Raw genomic sequence first — 9,809 nt, 5'->3', positions numbered from 1 at the left:
TGTGTGTGTGTGTGTGTGTGTGGTCGGTCGATCCAGCTCGAGGCTTTCCAGGCGAGTGCCCTCGAGCTTGAAGGTCGAAGACACCCTTCTGGACCCGCGGATTAGGTCGCCCAAGTGGGACAGCCCCTTAACTGGTCTATAATTCCCCGTTTTCTCTCTCCCTCTTTTCTTAAAAAGTGGAGTTACATTGGCTACCCTCCACTCCACCAGAGTCGAGAGAAGATTGGAAAATGATCACCAATGCATCCATGATTTCTAGGGCCACTTCCTTGAGTACTCTGGGATGTAGACCATCGGGCCCTGAGGATTTATCTGCCTTCAGCCCTAACAGTTTACCTAACACCAATTCCTGACTAATGTAGATTCCCTACAGTTCCTCCCTCCCACTGGATCATCGGTCCCCTAGTATTTCTGGGACATTGTTTGTGTCTTCCTTAGTGAAGACAGAACCAATGTACTCGTTTATCTGTTCTGCCATTTCCTTGTTTCCCATGAAAAATGCACATCAGCTCAGTGCCAGGAAAGCTGCAGTCTCCACCATCGCCTGCAGGTGGCAGGTGTCTCCCACTCAGCTCCACTGCGATTTTTGGACATCCAAGAGGAAAATACAATACAATACAATACGGTTTATTTGTCACATTGCACATAAAGTGCAAGTGAAATGAATATGTCAGCAGCGGTACAATTATAAAGAACACACACAAAACACAATAAAAATTTAACATAAACATCCACCACAGCATTCATCACTGTGGTGGAAGGCACACAATTTGACCAGTCCTCCTCCATTTTCCCCCGTGGTCGGGACCTCCACCCTCCGCAGTCGTTGTTGCGGGCATCCAGATGGTAAAAGGACATGGTACAAGTCCAGGTAAGTCCAGGATCGGCTCTTCCCCACCGGAGACCGCGGCTTTAAGTTGGTGTAGGCCGCAGGCCGGCGGTCGAGATTTAAAGTTTAAAGTTCCCGCCGCGCCGCAGCCAGAAGCACCGCAGACCGCAGGGCCGGCGGTCGAAGCTCCCCTCCAGGGGTGATGGTAAGTCGCCCCCGGGCCCACGGTAGAAGTTGGCCGCGGGCCGGCAGTGATGGCTTCTTCTTCCCCCGGGTCCCCCACGAGGGTGTAGACGCCGCGCCAGCTGGAGCTGTGCAGACCGCGGCTTCAGGCTGCCGGCTGCCCCGGGCCAGCGAAACGGAGCGCTCCCCTCCAGCGAGCCCCAACGAGGGCTCACCCGCTCCACGCCGAGAGTCCACGCTGCGCCTGCCGCTGAAGCCCCGGGCGCGTCTCCGGGAAAGGTCGCGCCGATCCTTGCTGTTAGGCCACGGGGGAGGCGACCTGGAAAAAGTTGCCTCTCCATGGAAGAGGCGGCCAAAACGGTTTCCCCCTCACCCCCCCACACAAAACACACAAAGAAACATTAAAAACATACTTTAAAACATACTAAAAAAAATTTAAAGTTTAAAAAACTAACGCGCTGCTGACAAGGCTGCCACCATTGCAGCGCCCCCACCAAATAGGTGCATGAGTAGCCATTTGGCCCTCAAGCCAGCTCCGCCATTCAATATGATCATGGCTGATCAACCAGATTCAGTACCCTGTTCCTGCTTTCTCCCATATCCCTTGATTCCATTTGCCCCAAGAGCTAAGTCTAATATCAGAATCAGAATCAGAATGCTTTATTGTCATTGCATGTGTCACATACAACGAGATTACCAAAGATCATAGAGGAGCAAGATAGACCACTCCTCGAAAAACGCGTAGTATCACGTGTGTGATTGTCGACGCCATTTTATTGAGCATTTTTTTGGGCTGTCATGGCGTCCTCATGTAAATCTTCATCTCACTGCTCCGCTATCAATTGTTCTAATCGTAAATCTAAACGACCAGACCTGTCATTCTTTAGGTTCCCCAATAAAAAAGAAAGGTAAGAAAATATTATTATTATTTTTTGTCGATATTCTGTGGTGAAAATGTTATTTTCTGTTCTCCCATCAACGGCCATTGTGAAACTAGGTTTGTCGGTACATTAGAAAGTTAGTAGACTTATTTTTAATAGATCTTTACTCACCATAATAATAAAGACAAATTTAACACTTCTGTACGTTTTTGGTTTTGTTCTTGTAAGGGATTGGTCTCCAAAACATGGCCCGCGGGACACATTAGGCCCAGTGACCACGAGATTTTTCGAGCTCAGATTCAAGTCCGAGAACGCGGCGGCTGTTACCCGTTATGTCCCTCGAATTGTCGATACATCACAAGCAAAGATCACAAGCCCGCCGTGAAGAAGGGTGCAATCAAATATTATACAACTCTGCTCTATCATCTCTGGGTGCAATGGTGGGCCGGGGGGTTCGGCGGCGGCGGCCGCAATCAAAGGTACGAGAGGAGCTCTGCTCTATAATCTTGGTCGGAATGGGACGGACGGCACGTTAGAAGGGAGAAGGTAAAAGACCAACAAAGGGAGAAAAGAAAAAGGAGAAAGAGAAAAAAGGAGAAAGAGAAAAAAGGAGAAAGAGAAAAAGGAGAAAGAGAAAAGGAGAAAGAGAAAGGGAGGAAGAGAAAAAGGAGAAAGAGAAGAAAGAAAAAAGGAGAAAGGAGAGAGAGAAAGAGGAAAAGGAGAGAAAGAGGGAAAGGAGAGAAAGAGGGAAAGGAGAGAGGGAACACAGGAGAAAGGAGAAAAAAGAGGAAAGACAAACAGGGAACAAGAGAAACAAAGGAAGAATAGCCCCCCTTCTCACACCTCCCACACAATCTATCCTCTCTTCTCCCTCTCTTCTCTCGATCTCCCTCCCTTCCCTCTCTCCCTCCCTTCCCTCTCTCCCTCCCTTACCTCTTCGTGAGAGTTGGCAGCTCTGCTATGCCTTGGGTCCAAAAGAGGATAGAAAGAAAATACTTAATGGTCTTTGTAAGAAGATTTTAATAAGCTCTTCTACATTTAAGGTAAATCGACATATTAGAGGCAAAAAGCATCTTCAATATACAGGTCTCTCCACACAACTGCAAACAATTGCATTTAAGTGATATATCATCCATTGTTCAGGCATGTAGTTATGATCATCTTTTTTCTTATTAGTTAATCCTAAATGATATCTCCTGTAATTTCAGATGTCAACAGTGGGTCCAGAATATTCGTCGACAAGATCTCCTGCACCGAACTGCAGAGTATTTGTCAAATAACTGCCCTCTTATGTACATTGTGTGAAATTGTGATTTGTTAACTGCACAAAACTAATGCAAATGGCGATATATTTATTATTGTATCTACGTTGGCCATTTTGCTCTTTGGTGTCAGAACACGGGGTGGGAGATTGCAACCTTCACGTGGTCCGCCCTGTTTCGACAAATGCAATCAACCCGGTGTGCACAGTCAAATAGGATCAAATAGAACAAGTTGTCCTACAACTTTAGGCTGTGCACGCCATACGCAAGAAGAAGAAGAAGAAGAAGAAGAAGTGTCAGAACGCAGTCTGAAGAAGGCTTCCGACCTGCAATGTCACCTATTCCTTTTCTCCAGAGATGCTGCCTGACCCACTGAGTTACTCCAGCATTTTGTGTCTACCTCTGTTTAGATTGGACTCGTGGGTGGAGATTGCGGCTGGTCTGGTGATCTAGAATGAGGGCCAAAGTCTCAGAATATGGGTAATGATATTTAGTAATGAGACAAGGAGCAGTTTCTTCACTCAAGGGCTGGGAATCTTGGAATTCTTGATCGCGTGAGATGGTGGAAGTCGAGTCCTTGAAAGGAGAGATATTTTTTTCAAATACGAAAAGGATGAAGGATAATGGAGAGAATGTGGGAATAAGGTGTTGAGGTGCAGGATCAACAATTATCTTACTGATGGTGGTGTGAACTTAGATGGCTTATCCTTGCTTTTATTTCTCTCTCTCTCTCCCTCTCTTCTCTCGATCTCCCTCCCTTCCCTCTCTCCCTCCCTTCCCTCTCTCCCTCCCTTACCTCTTCGTGAGAGTTGGCAGCTCTCAGCTCTCAGAGATACAGCGTGGAAACAGGCCCTTTGGCCCACCGCGTCCGCATTGACCAGCGATCCCCGCACACTAACACCATCCTACACACACTAGGGACAATTTACACTTATACCAAGCCTACAAACCTGTATGTCTTTGGAGTGTGGGAGGAAACCGAAGATCTCGGAGAACACCCATTCAGTCATGGGGAGAACCTACGAACTCCGTACAGACAGCACCCACTGTAAGGCAGCAACTTTACCGCAGCACCACCATGCCGCCCTTAATCCACTAGGGCACTAGGTTACAATAAACTTCCTACATATTCCAGGAATGCATCTCATAAAAATGGGAGAGGTTTAAATGCATTGTAAAATCTGCTGTCAGTTTCCTAGATCGGTATTGCTCTAATGGCCTCTTTGTATCATTTTCTTTGATTTAAACCATCCATTGTTCTGCATTTAGATTTTATTTTTTCCCCTGTGGATCACAAGGCACTGTTTGTTTCAGGGGTGACTCTAATCTCCAGCGTAATTTGACAAGACAGCCAAGAGGGCAAACACAGGCAGTTCAGATCTGCTGCCTGTATCGCATGAGAGAACAAGAATGAGACCAACTTGTTTTTTGCAGATCATCAACCCCTGACTGATGTTATCAATGCCGATGGTGACTCAAGGAGACTCAACCAGGTGGTGGTTTACAAAGGTCCATGCCCATTGTCCCTCATGGCATACCACCAGCCTCAACAGATCACCTAGTCATAGAGTCTCACAGCTTAGAAGCAGGCCCTTCAGCTCAACTTGCCCACGCTGGCCAACATGTCCCATCTACACTAGTCCCACATGCCTGCATTTGGCCCATACCCCTCTAAACCTGTCCTAACCATCAAATAACCTAACATAACTGTCATATGAGGAAAGATTTAAAAGACTAGGCTTGTATTCACTGGAGTTTAGAAGGATGAGGGGGTATCTTATCATATTGTCTACAGTGTACTATGTTTACAGATTCTGTTGTGCTGCTGAAAGTAAGAATTTAATTGTTCTATCTGACAAGCTAGATGCAGGAAATTGTTCTACATGACAATAAAACACTCTTGTTAGATGCAAGGGGATCTTATAGAAACATATAAATGAATAAAAGGACTGAACAAGCTAGATACAGGAAAAATGTTCCCAATGTTGGGCGAGTCCAGAACCAGGGGCCACAGTCTTAGAACTAAGGGGAGGCCATTTAAGACTGAGGTGAGAGAAAAACTTTTTCACCCAGAGAGTTGTGAATTTGTGGAATTCCCTGCCACAGAGAGCAGTGGAGGCCAAATCACTGGGTGGATTTAAGAGAGAGTTAGATAGATCGGGGCTCGTGGAATCAAGGGATATGGGGAGAAGGCAGGCACGGGTTATCGATTGGGGCTGATCAGCCATGATCACAATGAATGGCGGTGCTGGCTCGAAGGGCCAAATGGCCTCCTCCTGCACCTATTTTCTATGTTTCTAGAACACTCATCCAGCAATCCTCGAGCCCACCAGCTCATCCCGTAGTCAATTCATCAGCTTTTCCATAAGAACTTCCATCAGTTCTTCCAAAAGAATGACAATCAGACAATCTCGATAACCCTCAGCCCATCAAGCAGCCCCTTAATTCACCCAGAAGTCTGAACTATTGAATGCTCACTGCATCTCTTTCCATGTCGGCAAGTTAATATCCAGCTGCATGAACCATGTGAAAAGGGAATAAATAGATGCATGTGGTGCAGTGATTTGTGCAGCACTATAGGCCTGGAGACCAAGAGGAGTTCACCATTGAACGGAGTTTGAACGGGGGGCTTGAGGCCCCCGACCGAGGAAGAACAAAAGGAAGGGACTTGAACTTTATTTCGCCTTCCATCACAATGAGGAATGTGTAGGAGTCACTGTGGTGAATGTCCGTATTAAAATGTGTATTTGAGTGCTGTTGCTTTTAATTGTATGACTGACCTGGCCAATGAAATTCCTCGTATGTTGCAAAACATGGCAAATAAAATCTGATTCTGATTCTGAAAAGCCTTTCCCTTCCATACTCTTTCCTCTCTGATCTTTTTGCAGTTGCCTGCCTTTCTGTACTTGTTGCAAGAGATTGTCGCGGCATCCAGCATCCTCGGAGAATGTAGAATTAAAGGCAGGCAATGCCAGTTTTAAAGATGGTTATTTGCCTCAAGATTGGATTATTGTATCTCCAGAACCTCCCCAGAGGCTCTGGGAGACACAAGGTTCAAGAGGGAACACAAAAAGCCTAATTAGGAAGAATATTAAGAGTAAGATTTTCAATTAAAATACTGTAATTGATGGAAACTTGCCTTTAAATTGGTTCTTGGATGAAACCCTGATGGTTCTCACATTGTCTCTTTAAATTTACTCTCCTTTTCACACTTGCATTAAAACACACAGCCACCGCCATTCACAGTGATACTGCCCGGCAGTCTCATAATTACAGTCAACACAGCCACCTTGACAGCCACACAAAATGATGTAAATAAAAATTGTTTTCCTTGTTTAATACAATACAATTCAATTTATTGTCATTTGGACCCCTTGAGGTCCAAACGAAATGCCGTTTCTGCAGCCATACATTACAAACAAATAGACCCAAGACACAACATAATTTACATAAACATCCATCACATTGCTGTGATGGAAGGCCAAAAAAACTTCTCTCTCCACTGCACTCTCCCCCCCGATGTCAGAGTCAAAGTCAAAGTCAAAGCCCCCGGCGGGCGATGGCGATTGTCCCGTGGCCATTAAAGCCATGCCGGGTGATGCAAGGCCGCACACCGGGTCTTGGTGTTAGAGCCCCCGGCGTGCGCTCGCAGAGTCCCGCAGCCATTCCAAGCCGCGCGGGGCGGTGCTGTAAGGCCCCGCTCGAGGAGCTCTTCAACCCCGCAACTCGGGCGGGAGAAGTCGCCGCTGTGGAAGCCCCGAAAAGCGGACTCCCTCCAGGGACCCGCGGGCTCCCGGTGCCGCCGTCCGCCAAACCCGCAGTTGCAGCCACCGAATCTCCGGGGGTCGGGCCGCAGCAGCGTCCACCACAGCTCCACCCGCTCTGGACTCGGCCAGCTCCGCGACGGTGAGGTGAGTAGTCGGCACCACAGCTCCGGTCTTCCTGTTGGAGGCCGCTCCTCGTTGCAGCCCCAACGACAACGGAGACCCGACAAAGAAAAGGTCGGGTCTCCCGTGCAGGGAGAGATTTAAAAGTTACCCCCAACCCCCCCACACCACCCCCACCCCCACCCCCCCACACACATACCCCAACAAAAATAACAAAAACTACATAAAAACATAGACATAAAATAATAAAAACGCAGACGGACTGCAGAGGCCGCTGCTGACGTGAGTCGCGCCGCCTACCGAAGTTAAGAAGTTCAATTTACAATTATTTGAAATTGTGGGGGTTGGTACAAAATACTGCTGACCAACAAATGTGTTGCTATGAGACATTCACATTTAAAAAATCCATGTCTCAAAAAAAACAAGAAGGTGCCCATGTTATTTGACCAACTTATCAGATGAATTTAAATATGTAGGTATGTATGCATTAGTTTTGCTCCTAATTCCCTTTCCAAATCATTAATATATATGGTAAACAGTTGCGGCCCCAACACCAAGCCTTGCGGCAAAAAAATCCAGAAGATTAGTCAAACATGATTTCCCTTTCATAAATCCATGTTGACTTGGACTAATTCTTTTACTGCTATCCAAATGCCCCATTATTACATCTTTAATAATTGACTCCAGCATCTTTCACACCACCAAAGTCGGGCTAACTGGTCTGTAATTCCCCGTTTTCATTCACGCTCCTTTCTTGAAAAGTGGGATAGCATTAGCTATCCTCCAATCCACTGATCGTAAATCTATTGATCGTTGGAAAATGATCATGTGTATAAATATATATGTATGTGTATATATGCATGTATGTGTATATATGCATGTATATGTATATGTGTGTATATATGTATGTATATATATGTTTATATATGTGTGTATGTATGTATATAAATGTATCCATATGTATGTGTGCATTTGTATGTGTATACGTATGTATGTATGTGTGTATATATATGTATGTGTATAAATATATATATCTGCATATATTTATTATTATTATATAATTATATATATAATTGCCTTTATGGTTTATGTACATCATCTTACAAGACAAATTAATTAATAGTGATTATTTAAATCAAAGTTGCTTCTGATCCATGAGAATAAACTTTATTATCTCTAACTTGCCTCTCACACACAGACACATTCATATAAAATATATAAAATATATATACGTTAAATTTAATTTTGTGCAGTGTGTGTTAAAGGGAAACTGCACAATACAATGCAAGGGAAACTACGCAAAGGAGGGGGCTGTTCCCGCTACAAGATACTCGAGGATCTTTGCTTTGGATCAAAGATTATAGAGGAGCTCTATAATCTTTGCTTTGGATCACAGCGGGTGGCATACCGGAAGTCGCGTGTCGCTTAAAGAAATGGCGGCCGTGACATTCCGTCACGTACTACACGTCAGTCCATTGGATTTCGGAGGAGTGGTCTATCTTGCTCCTCTATGATCTTTGGAGATTACTGTGTCTCTCCATTTAAAAGAACTTCAAACATTCACATACTCATATTTCTTACACTCCCTCCCTCCCCAAACCCACCCATGGATTCACATTTACATAAATTAACACTGTCTCCCACCCCCCCTCCTTCTCCATAACCCACTCCCGAGACAGAGTTCAGTTCCAAGATTGCTGATGGGTAAAAGCTGTTCTTGAGTCTGGCAGTGCGTGACTTTAGCGACCTGTACCTTTTTCCTGAGGGCAGCAGTGTGAAAAGGTGGTAACAAGGATGTGTAACGTCTTTCACGATATTACAGGTCCTGCTGCGGCATCTGGAGTGGTAAATGTCCTCCAGAGGGGGCAGAGGGAGTCCAATGATACCCTGGGCAGTTTTTATCCCCCTCTGGAGAGCTGCTCTGTCAGCTGCTGAACAGTTCCCAAACCAGGCAGTTATGCAGTAAGTCAGTATGCTTTCTACCGAACAGCGGTAGAAAGACTCCAGCAGTTTAGCAATGGGCCTTCCTCAGTTTTCTGAGGAAGTAAAGTCTCTGTTGCGCCTTTTTTACAACTACAGCAGAATTCACAGACCATTTAAGATCCTCACTGATGTTGATCCCCAGAAATTTAAAACTAGGCACCCTCTCCACTCCTCGCCCCCTATCTCCAGTGGCCTGAGCTCCGCTCTATGTCGTCTGAAATCAGTGATGATCTCCTTTGTCTTTTTAGTGTTCAGAGAGAGATTGTTGTGAGCACACCACTCAGAAAGTCTGTGCAGCTCCTCTCTATAGGCGACCTCGTTCCCATTTGAGATGAGCCCCACCACGGTTGTATCGTCCGCAAATGTTATGATCCTATTTGCGGGGTGATGGGGCAAGCAGTCATGTGTGTATAGGGCGTAGAGGAGCGGACTGAGCACACAGCCCTGCGGTGCTCCTGTGCTGAGGGTCAGGGATGTCGAGGTGTAGGGTCCAAGTCTCACCGTCTGTGGGCGTTCACTGAGAAAGTCCAATATCCATCGACACAGTTGACTGCTGAGGCCAAGGTCTAGCATTTCTGTGATCAGCTTGCTGGGTATGATTGTATTAAAAGCTGAGCTGTAATCAACAAAAAGCATCCTGACATATGACCCCTTCTCCTCTAGGTGTTGTAGTGCAGCATGGAGGACAGTGTTTATGGCATCCTCTGTAGATCTATTAGCCCTATATGCATACTGGTGTGGGTCGAGTGAGGGGGGGAGAGATAATTTAAGGTGACCTAGGACC

The sequence above is a fragment of the Amblyraja radiata genome, chromosome 12 (genome assembly GCF_010909765.2).
Source record: "Amblyraja radiata isolate CabotCenter1 chromosome 12, sAmbRad1.1.pri, whole genome shotgun sequence".
Classification (NCBI taxonomy): Eukaryota; Metazoa; Chordata; class Chondrichthyes; order Rajiformes; family Rajidae; genus Amblyraja; species Amblyraja radiata.
This window is presented reverse-complemented; position numbering follows the sequence as displayed.